Genomic DNA, 12350 nt, shown 5'->3' on the forward strand with positions numbered 1-12350 from the left:
GTAAACTCCAGGAGTTGGTGATAGACAGGGAGGCCTGGTGTGCTGCAATCCACGGGGTCACAAAGAGTCGGACACAAATGAGCGACTGAACTGAACTGAATTGAACAACAACAAATAACATTTTAATCAAGGGAATTTTCTCCCTTTTGTTGTTCTTACACTTGTTCCTCAAAATTTGTACTATGAACTTTTAATTCACAATAAGTACCTGGGAATATTGATTATACTCCCAAGTTCCCAAGTCCTTTCTCATGTATTCCTAACGGTTTTAAATGTTCAACTCTCTTTTAGAAAACAGTTGTTTTCAAAAGTGCATTAGGAAAGATACGGAGTCTATAAACAAAGATATGCAGTAAGTACCTCATACTTCGTTATTTTACAAAACCAGGAAAGAACCTGGATAACTTCATGTCTCAGAGAATACAGACTACTCTCACCTGTTTGAAATGAGAGATTTATAGAGTTATGTTGTCACTGTCATTCCTATTAGAAGAATGTGCCAGTGTGCAACTTCATTGTAATTTAATTCAATGAAGGATACTTGATTTTCTTAAAACCCTTCCCCAAACTCTTCTGAAATTGAATACTTTCCACTTATATTTGGTTGGCCAAAAAGTTCCTTCAGTTTTTTTTATAAGTAAAAAGGCTCATTTTTCATTTTCACCAAGAACTTTATTGAACAACATAGTCATCATTTTGTTCTACTACCATCTGCCATTTTCTAGACAACTTCATTATCTCATCTTTCCAAAACTTTTTATATTTTTGAACAAAGAACTGTTCCAGGTGCCTTTTACAGTCTTTCTTCCAGGTAATTGAAAATTTTTCCATTAAGAGAATTTTGTAAAGACTGAAATAAATGAAAATTCGAAGGTGCAAGATCTGGTGACTACAGCAGAATCAGATCTTACCAGCCAAACTGCAACAGTTTTTGCCTGGTCATCAAAGAAACACGTGGTCTTACATTATCCTGATGGAAGATTATACATTTTCTGTTGACAAATTCTATTGAGGTCCTTTAATGGACTGGAACCTGGTGGTCCGGAGTCGACCGATAAGAAAGTAAAGGAGAGAGAAAGAGGCTGATATTCCTTGGTTTACACAGAAAGCCAATAAAGTCCGTGACATGGGGCTTGCTCTGTTCTTTCTTCTAGTCTTGTATTATTTCCTAAATTTCAAATTATATCAAAATGAAAAACTGCAGAATAATCACAGATGCAGTCAAGCCTCAGTGTATCATTCCATAATTCTGTAATTATTGTCCCTTTCCCAATGGCTTTGTAATTTTTCAAAACAACTATGTATGTTTAGAAACAATATATATGTTTTAGTTTCTAAAAGCTTATATAAATACTACTATTCTCCATGTGCTCTTCTTAGATATCATGTGCATCTATAATGTATGTATATATGCTTATACATACTGGCAAAATATTACACATATCTGTTTATATCTATTTTCACACAAATGGTAACATTGCTGTACACTATTATGAGCACTTTTTTCTTCAAATAATAATAAGCCTGATACTGTTCCCTGTTATTTCACAGTTTTTCTAGAATGTTTGTTGTTTCACAGTATTCTATTTGTATGAAAACATCAAAATTTATTTAAAGTCTCCTGTTTTATGAAATTATTTCCAATCTGCTATTTGAAATAATGCTTCAGTGAATAATTTGGTATGTTCATTACTTAGCACTTTTTGCCCATGTGTGAATTATCTATAAGATAAATTTCTACAAGTAAATTGCTGTGCCCAAAGGTGCACCTTTTGTGATTTGGGTAGATATTATCTAACTGGCTGTATCATCTAGTGTCTGTTTACAGAGCTGCCAACAGTATAGTGTCGCCTCAGTTTCGTATGAGAACACGGGTTCCGCGTCAACATAGGATGTTGTCAAAATTGCCTCTTTTGCCAAGTTAATGGGTGAAAAATTATTTTTCTTTTTGTGGTTGTTTTAAAGTTTATTGTAAGCCTCTTTAGTTTATGTAGACTTAGGGATCATTTGTATTTCCTTTTATGGGAGCTGTGTGGTTAAATGCTTTATCTGATTTTCTAAATGTTGATACTTTTCTTATTAATTTGAGAGAGTTCTTTATAAATTGAGAGATTATCCCTTTGTTTGTCATACAAACTGCAACAATTATCTTTAGGTTTGTGATTTGTTTTTGACTCTGCTGGGCAGATTTATTTTGAAAAATCTAGCTGAATTAATCAGTATTTTTTTTTTCTCATGTCTTCTTTTGTGTCATAGCTGGAAAACCCTTACCCATTATAGGTTTAAAACAAGGAAACAATTTTTGTTCACATTAATGCTATCATGGTTTCACTTTTTACATTGAAATCCTTGATATCTCTGGACTTACCCTGGGATAAAAAGTAAGACACAAGAGACACGGGTTTGATTCCTGGGTCAGGAAGATCCCTGGGGTAGGGAATGGCAATTAATTCCAGCATTTTTTCCTGGAAAATCTGGTGGACGGTGGACAGGGGAGTCTGGCGGTCTACAGTCCAGGAAGTCAAAAAGAGTCAGACATGACTGAGCACAAACACACACATGGGTGTGAGAAAGGTGTCTACCTTTTTTTTTTTTTTTTAAAAAAAAGCAAAAACAAACAAACAAAAAAACCAAGTAGTTACTTAAATAGTACATCGGTGGCATCAGCAACTCAGTGGACGTGAGTTTTTTGCTCTCCCAGAGCAAACTCTGGGAGACGGTGAAGGACAGGGAAACCTGGCGTGGTGCAGTCCACCGGCTCACAAACAGCCAGCATGACTGAGCAGCTGGACAACGTCTGAACATTAGCTTCTGAATAGTTCATTTTCTTCTATTGATTGTTAAGTATACTGGTCATGTATCTGGATACATCTGTGTCAGTATAAAACCAGAGTTTTATGTTAAAATTTACTCCTGATAAAATTTTTTGCTCTGAAATCTACTTTGTTTAATATTCATAGAGCCATCTCAGATTTTGGTTAATTAAAGCATGGTATATTTTTATCCACATTTTATTTTTAACCTATTTATATCTTACCTTTAAAGTTGGTTTTCCTTGCAGCAGCTCTTGTTCTTTTCATACAATATGACAACATTTGCCTTTTAATCTGAATACCTGTTCAGATCATTTATATTTAATATACTTATTGATAATGTTGGGTTTGAATCTATTATTCTGCTATTTTTCTATTCTACCATATTTTCTTTGTTTCCTTTTCCTTTTTTCTGTCTTCTTTTGAATTAATTCAGTATTTTTTAAAGATTCCATTTTATCACTGTATTTGCTCATTTGTTATGCTTCTTTTGCATGTGTGTGTATGTGGCTGCTCTAAAATTTGTAGTACATATCTGTAGATTATCAGTTTACCTTCAAGTAATATATCATTTCATGTGTAGAATAAATATGTTATAAAAGTGTGTTTGTTTTTCTCCCCCCTTGGCTTCTGTTCAATTGTCTTATACTTTATTTATATATATTTAAAACTCCACAATACATTATTATTTTGTTGACATAGCCAATTAACTTTTAAAGAGATTCTTAAAATAAGAATTCTTAAAATTTTTACCATATATATTTCTCCATATAGGTGTTACTTCTTGTGATCTCCTTATGTGTGGAGACCCATGCTTCCTTCCAGCAGTCATTTTCCTTCTGCTTGAGGGACATGGCATGCTCAGTCCCTCAGTGGTGTCTGACTCTTTGTGACCCCATGGATTGTAGTCTGCCAGGCTCCTCTGTCCGTGGGATCTGCCAGGCGAGGATAGTGGAGTAGGTTTCCACATCCTCCTCCAGGGGATCTTCCCAACTCTCTTTAGCACTTTTGTAGTTCACATATGCTGGTAAGGAATTCTTTCAATCTTTGTATGACCACCCTCACCTCCCCGCAACCTCCCCAGCCTTCTTTGCCTTTAGTTTTCAAAGATATTGTGCTGAATATTTTTTCTTCATTATTTTAAGGATTTGCTCTAATGGCTTCTATTATTGCTAAAAATAAATCTGCTGTTATCCGTATGGGCTTCCCTGGTGGCACAGTGGTAAAGAATCTACCTGCCAATGCAGGAGATGCAAGATAATCATAAAATGTCTTTTCCTCTATCTGCTTTTAACATTTTCTCTTCACCTCTGGTTCTTTTTATCTCCTGTTTTTTGAGGTAAAATTAACACATTGTATGCATTTAAGATGCACAAAGTATTGAAAGTAATCAAAGAGAGAAGTTTATAGTAATAAATGCCTACATTAAGGAAAAAAGAAAGACTTCAAACAGCCTAACTTTTACACCTCAAAGTGAGAAAAAAAGTAAACTAAGCCCACAGTTAGCAGAGGGCTTCCCTGTGGCTCAGCAGTAAAAAGTCCACCTGCAATGCAGGAACCACAGGTTAGGAAGATCCTCTGAAGGAGGGCACAGCAACGCACTCCACTGTTCTTGCCTGGAGAATCCCATGGACAGAGGAGCCTGGAGGTCTATGATCCAGAAGGTTGCAAAGAGCTGGACATGGCTGAAGCAACTTAGCACGCATACAAAGCTAGTAGAAGAGTGGATATAATAAAGATTAGAATAGAAATAGGAACTAAAAGGACAGTAAAAAAAAAAAGAACAATGAAACTAAGACTTGATTGGTTGAAAGTATAAACAAAGTTAGACAACCGTTAGCTAGACTCACCAAGAAAAAAGAGAGACAACTCAAATAAATATATTTATAAAAGAAGGGGAGACATTATGGCTGGTAACTACACAAATACACAACAGATCATAAGAATGACTGTGAATAATTCTATGCCAATGAATTTGACAATCTAGAATAAGTGAATAAATTCTAAGAAACATACAACTATCCAAGACTGAATCATAAAGAAATAGAAAATATAATCAGACCAGTTACTAATGAAATTTAATCAGATATTAATAATCTCTCAAGAAAAGGACCAGCTGGTTTCACTGATGAGTTCTATCAAACTTGTAAGAAGAATTAAGACCAATTCTTCTCAAACTCTTCCAAATAGAAGAAGAAGAGGGAATACTTTCAAGCTCATCTTACAAGGGCACTACAAATAAAGAAAACTACAGGATGGTATCTTTGATGAATATGGGTGTGAAAATCATCAAAAAAATAGCAAAGTGAGTTCATCAGTGCATTAACATGTTCATATAATATGATCAAATGGAATTTATTCCAAGGATGCAAGGATGGTTCAACATCTCAAATCAATCAATGTGATGTGTCACATTTAGAAAAAGGAAAGATTTTTATGAGTAAATATATATGGTAAGATTTTCTTATTTTAAAAATCTTTTTAAAAGATAATTGGGTGTTTCAACAAAATAATAATAATGTATTGTGGAGTTAAATATGTATGAATAATGTACATATCATCTCAATAGGTGCAGAAAAATCATTTGACAAAACTCAACATCCTTTCATGATAAAAACTCTCAACAAAGTAGGTATAATGGGAACATAATAAAGGCCATATATGACAGTTCTGTTCAGTCGCTCAGTCTTGTCTGACTCTTTGCGACCCCATGGACTGCAGCACGCCAGGCCTCCTTGTCCATCACCAACTCCTGGAGTTTACCCAAACTTGTGTCCATTGATTTGGTGATGCCATCCAACCATCTCATCCTCTGTCACCCCCTTCTCCTCCTGCCTTCAATCTTTCCCATCATCAGGGTCTTTTTCAGTGAGCTGGCTCTTCACATCAGGTGGCCAAAGTATTCGAGCTTTAGCTCCAGCATCAGTCCTTCCAATGAATATTCAGGACTGATTTCCTTTAGGATGGACTGTTTGGATTTCCTTGCAGTCCAAGAGACTCTCAAGAGTCTTCTCCAACACCACAGTTTAAAAGCATCAATTCTCTGGCACTCAGGTTTCTTTATAATCCAACTCTCATATCCATACATGACTACTGGACAAACTATAGCCTTGACTAGACAGACCTTTGTTGGCAAAGTAACGTCTCTACTTTTTAATATGCTGTCTAGGTTGGTCATATACAGCTAATGTACTCAACAATGAAAAGCTTAAAGCTTTTTCTCTATGATCAAGAACATAGCAAAGATGTTCATTATCACCACTTTTACTCAACACAATACTGAAAGTTCTATCCAGGTTGGTTAGGCAAGAAAAAGATATAAAATGCATCTAAATTATAGCTTTTTAAGAAATATCTTTCATGCTTCCTTTTAGCAAGTTCAAATTTTCTGTATGTTAGAATACAGTTATATTAACTATTTAATGTCCTTTCTGATAACTCTTTTAGCTCTGTTATTTCTGAATCTGTTTCTGCTGATTGATTTTTTTTTCCTAGTGGCATTTACTTCTTTCTTGCCCTCCTAGTAATTTTGATTGTATCAATGATATTGTGGACTTTACTTTGTTAAAACTCAGATTTTTAAAAATTAATATTTTGTGATTTTCTTTGTGACATAGTTTATAGAAAAGTTTTATTTTGAGTCTCCAATTTCAGCTTTGTTAAGCAGAATCAGAGCTGTCTATGGCTACTTTTTTTTTCCCCCAGGACAATGACTGCAACTTTCTGAGTGCTCTCCTTAATGATCTATGAATTACAAGTTTTTCCAATTTGGTCACATATTATTCTTGGCCCTGTGTGACCATTCTCACTGTTCCTTTCATTGATTCTTTTCCAGATGTCCAGTATTATCCTTCCATGCAGTTGCCAGACTCCAGAGAGACTCATGTAGTGTCATATAAAGAAAACATGCTTGGAGATAGACAGCTTTGCATTCTGATTCTAGCTCTCCAGGTGCTGTCTGTGTAATTTTGATAAACTTACTTAAAATTTCTTTTCTCATGTTCTCATTTTTAAGATGAGGATAATAATAATGTGAACAATGGGAACAGTCACAGTAATAATGACTGCAGATTAGCTTAGAGAATAAGTGTTGCTTGGGTTTAGCACAGTTCCTGGCACATGGTAAGTTTGAAATGCCACTGTGAAAGTAAATGAAGGGGAATTCCCTGGTGGTGCACTGGTTAAGAATCTGCCTGCCAATGCAGGGCACATGGGTTAGATCCCTGGCCTGGGAAGAGTCCATGTGCCACAGAGCATCTAAGCCCACGAGCTGCGACTGCCGAAGCCTGTGCACGTAAAGCCTGTGCACGTAAAGCCTGTGTCCTGGAACAAGAAGAGCCCACACACTGCAACCCAGAGGAGCTCCTGCTTGCTGCAACTAGAGAAAGCCTGCATGCGGCAATGAAGACCAAGTGCAACCAAAAATAAATAAGTAAATTTAGAAAAGGTAAATGGGGGTAGTGAGTGGTGTTAATAGAATGTAGTTAAAGTAAAGCACAGTTCAAAACTTGGAAACAAGATCTGTCTGAAATAGTCAGTAATTAGATAAGCAGGGTGGCTATAGTTTTCCAATTCAACTTCTTGCTAAAGATGTGCCAAAGAGATAAAAGTAAAAGAAAAAACTTTTTCACTTTGAAGATTTAGTGAATCTGGGTGCAAATTCTCATTTAACCTTGAGTAGATATAATTTTTTTCTTTTGTATTTTTTCAACAAATTTAATATTATATATATTTATATATTTGGATACCAAAAAGTTTCTTCTGTGTTCTAAGAGACACATTTTTCATTTTCACTCAGAACTTTATTGAACAACATATTCACTGTTTTATTTTACTTGTGCTCAGTTGCTCACAAGAGTCTGATTCTTTGCTCTACTACTTTCTGCCATTTTCTAGGCAACTTCAGAATTCCATCTTCCCAAAACTGTTCTAAGTGCCCTTTACAGTCTTCCAGGGAAAGGAACTTTTTTCATTAAGATAACTTTGTAAAGACTGAAATAAATTAAACTTTGATGGTGCAATAGCTGGTGGATACAGTGAATATCAGAACTTCCTAGCCAAGTTGTAACAGTTTTTGCCTGGTTATCAAAGAAACACGCGGTCTTCTGCTATCCTGATGGAAAATTGTGCTTTTTCTGTTGACTAATTCCAGATGGTGACTGCAGCCGTGAAATTAAAAGATGCTTACTCCTTGGGAGGAAAGTTATGACCAAGCTAGATAGCATGTTCAAAAGCAGAGACATTACTTTGCTAACAAAGGTTCGTCTAGTCAAGGCTATGGTTTTTCCTGTGGTCATGTATGGATGTGAGAGTTGGACTGGGAAGAAAGCTGAGCGCCGAAGAATTATGCTTTTGAACTGTGGTGTTGGAGAAGACTCTTGAGAGTCCCTTGGACTGCAAGGAGATCCAACCAGTTCATTCTAAAGGAGATCGGTCCTGGGTGTTCTTTGGAAGGAATGATGCTAAAGCTCAAACTCCAATACTTTGGCCACCTCATGTGAAGAGTTGACTCATTGGAAAAGACCTGATGCTGGGAGGGATTGGGGGCAGGAGGAGAAGGGGACGACAGAGGATGAGATGGCTGGATGGCATCACTGACTTGATGGACGTGAGTCTGAGTGAATTCTGGGGATTGGTGATGGACAGGGAGGCCTGGCGTGCTGCGATTCATGGGGAGGAAAAGAGTCGGACACGACTGAGCGACTGAACTGAACTGAACTGAATTCCAGATGCTTGTCATCAAGTCAGTTGGTCTAGTTGGGAGTGGTACTTGTTGAAATTAACTGTTTTATTGTCCAGAAGATGCTCATAATAGAGAACTCCCTTCCAACCTCAGCATATGCACGACATCACTTTCTTTGGATGAAGACCAGTGGTGGTTTATTTAACTTGCCCCATGATCTCTTCTGTTTCACATTATTGCACAGTATCCACTTTTTATCACCTGACACAATTTGCTTTAAAACCAGAATGTTTTTCTCATGTTTAAATAGAAGATCACTTGCAGAAATATGGTCAAGAAGGTGTTTTTTCGCTTATGTAGAACCCAAAATCAAACTGATTAACATAACCAATTTGGTGCAAATGATTTTCAACACTTGATTTGGACATTATGAGTATGTTGGCTATGTGTGGTATGATATTGATTATTCTCAGTTAATGTCTTTTTTTAAAAAATTGAAAATAGATAATTTTTTTGTTTGTTTTTGTTTTAGAAGAAAACATATATGAATATTTAAACTCTCTATGGAAAATCACTTTCTATGTTCAAAGGCAAAAGAGAAAATCATAAAGAAAAAGATCAGCTTGGCTACATACAAATTTAAATCTGTGCACAAATAAAGGTATTTTAAAAAACTGTTGAAGGAATTAATGTTCAACCTGGAAAATATTTTAGTCACCCGTTCAGTTCAGTCAGTTCACTTCAGTTACTCAGTTGTGTCCAACTCGTTGCAATCCCATGGACTTCAGCATGCCAGCCTTCCCTATCCATCACCAGCTTCCAGAGTTTGCTCAAACTCATGTCCATTGAGTAGGTGATGCCATCCAACCATCTCATCCTCTGTCGTCCCCTTCTCTTCCTGCCTTCAGTCTTTCCCAGCATCAGGGTTTTCTCCTATGAGTCAGCTTTTCCCATCAGGTAGCCAAATTATTGGAGCTTCAGCTTCAGCACCAGTCCTTCCAATGAATATCCAGGGTTGATTTCCTCTAGGATGGACTGGTTGGGTCTTCTTGCAGTCCAAGGGACTCTCAAGAGTCTTTTCCAACACTACAGTTCAAAAGCATCAATTCTTCAATGCTCAGCTTTCTTTTTTTTCTGAAATGTTGTTTTTTAAAAATTTAATTGGAGGCTAATTACTTTACAATATTGTGGCAGTTTTTGCCATACATTCACATGAACTCAGTTAATGTCTTGATTTGATCACTATCAACTTCAACTGGTCTACCTGACAGTGGAGCATCTTCCAGAGAGAAATCTCTAGCATGAAACTTCACAAATCACTTTTGACACATTTGATCAGTCACAGCATCTTCTGCATACACTGCAACAATCTCTTTAGGTGCTTCTTTTACCTTTTTTGAAAAATAAAGCATAATGTGATGAAAACATTGCTCCTTTCTCCCATCTTCAATAATAAAATGGATACACAGAATTTCACCAATTTTGATGTTTCTAAAAAATATGCATGCTGATATAACAGCTGTCACAATTCAGTCTAACAAAATTGTTTCAAATGAAGTTAAAGACAGTTAAGCCCTAGAGCCCTACTAGAGCCATCTTACAGAAAAGAACAAACCTTTTGGCCAACCCATATATAAAAATGACTTTCTGTTGGCCACAAGTTGTCAATGGCAGAACTAAAACTAGAATTCAGGTATTTTTCTGCATCTCCCAGCAGCCTTACTGGGGGAAGTAGGAATATTTTTTGTTTAAAGTTAACAATAATATTTTTTTCTTAAATCATAAACATCTTAATATCTTAATTTCCCAAAAGGATTAGCTTGGTTTTATGTTGCCTTGGGCCCTGCAATTTTTCTTGGTTACCTTGGCATATTTGGAATCAGAAATTTGATCTATTGCTGCTTTCTTCTCTTGCTGTATTTGATTATAAAAGTTTCATCTCTCAATTCAGTTTGTCTTTCATTCCAACATTGACTGTTAAACCGTTGTTGTTTGCTTTGCTTTCATGTTTCTGTTCTTGTCTTGCTTTGCTTTATTTCGTTTCACTTCAGTTCAAATGTTTGTTGGTGTCACTTGTGTTCGCTGTGGACAAGGACTGCTTCAGTGTCGTGTAGAGAATAACAGAAGAGCAGCCCCTGTTTGAAGAGGCTCTGTTGGTTTGGTTGTTGCTCTGACTTTGACTGCTCTAACCCCTTAGCTCCCTTCTTCTGCCTCATCTACCTTATCTTCCTGCCTCTCTGGTCACTTCACTAGAGTCATCCTTTCCCATCTCCATCTTCTCCTCTTGTAGGATTCCAATGGTTCTCTGCTGCCAAGAAGTCAGAGGTAGATGGAAAGGGAGTGGCTATGACAAAGTGCTGTAAAATTGACTATCTTTCCAAAATCTGCTATTCCTTTCTTGAAATGTGCTTTGTCTTTCTGCAGTGTTTTTAACCTGAAGACTGACTTGGCCAATGCTAATTTTGTATTTTACAAAACTCACATTGGGTTGAACCGTATTCCTTGGCCATGTGCTTTTTACTGTTTAATTTCCACATCTACTTTCTTCTGTCCTTTGCTTTTGCTACCATTTCTCTTTTTCACTTTTACTATTTTCCTAGATCAGCTTTTGCTCTCTAGTCCAGCTTGGTGTTAATCTTCATTTTATTTTCACTCCTGTTTAGTAGTATGGAATTGTACAGTATTATCAATGAATTACTAAGCTACCATCTATTTGAATGTTAGCAGTTATTCCATTTATTTCATGAATAGACATTTTCTGGCTCAGATGCATTTGCTTCAGATCAATGATTTTTATTAAGTACCTACAAGTTTTTTATTTTACTAAGTACTACAATATTAAGGTATCTTTAAGAAGTTTGAAGTCTTTCATAAATGCGCATGAGACAGCAATATAATGAAGCACTAGAGAGACTAATATGAGTTAATATCATAAGATAGAAAAAGTGAACAGTGTGGGTTGGAGTTATTCATGAGAAAACCAATTTTGATAGTAATGAAATAGTGGGATTGGAGGAATTAGTTTTACTGGATGCAAGATCACTGTACTGGAATATGTCTAGTTCACAAAAACTTAGAAGATATCGAGCTTAAAAGATATTTATCTATTGGAAAATACTATTTAAAAAGAATGTATATATGTGTAAAACTGAATTGCTTTGCTGTACAGCAGAAATTGGCACAACATTGTAAATCAACCATACTTCAACTAAAGAAAAATGGTAGTTATCTCTCACATGACTTTTAAGTTCTCACTATGATTCACTTCAGTTCAGTTCTGTTCAGTCGCTCAGTCGTGTCTGACTCTTTGCGACTGCATGAATTGCAGCACGCCAGGCCTCTCTGTCCATTACCAACACCTGGAATTCACTCAGACTCACATCCATCGAGTCAGTGATGCGACCCAGCCATCTCATCTTCTGTCATCCCCTTCTCCTCCTGCCCCCAATCCCTCCCAGCATTGGAGTCTTTTTCAATGAATCAACTCTTTGCATGAGGTGGCCAAAGTGCTGGAGTTTCAGCTTTAGCATCATTCCTTCCAAAGAAATCCCAGGGCTGATCTCTTTCAGAATGGACTGGTTGGATCTCCTTGCAGTCCAAGGGACTTTCAAGAGTCTTCTCCAACACCACTGTTCAAAAGCATCAATTCTTCAGTGCTCAGCTTTCTTCACAGTCCAACTCTCACATCCATACATGACTACTGGAAAAACCATAGCCTTGACTAGATGGACCTTTGTTGGCAAAGTAATGTCTCTGCTTTTCAATATGCCATCTAGGTTGGTCATAACTTTTCTTCCAAGGAGTAAGCATCTTTTAATTTCATGGCTGCAGTCACCATCTGCAGTGATTTTGGA

The sequence above is a fragment of the Bison bison genome, unplaced genomic scaffold, assembly GCF_000754665.1.
Source record: "Bison bison bison isolate TAMUID 2011002044 unplaced genomic scaffold, Bison_UMD1.0 scf7180017864231, whole genome shotgun sequence".
In the NCBI taxonomy this organism is placed as follows: domain Eukaryota; kingdom Metazoa; phylum Chordata; class Mammalia; order Artiodactyla; family Bovidae; genus Bison; species Bison bison.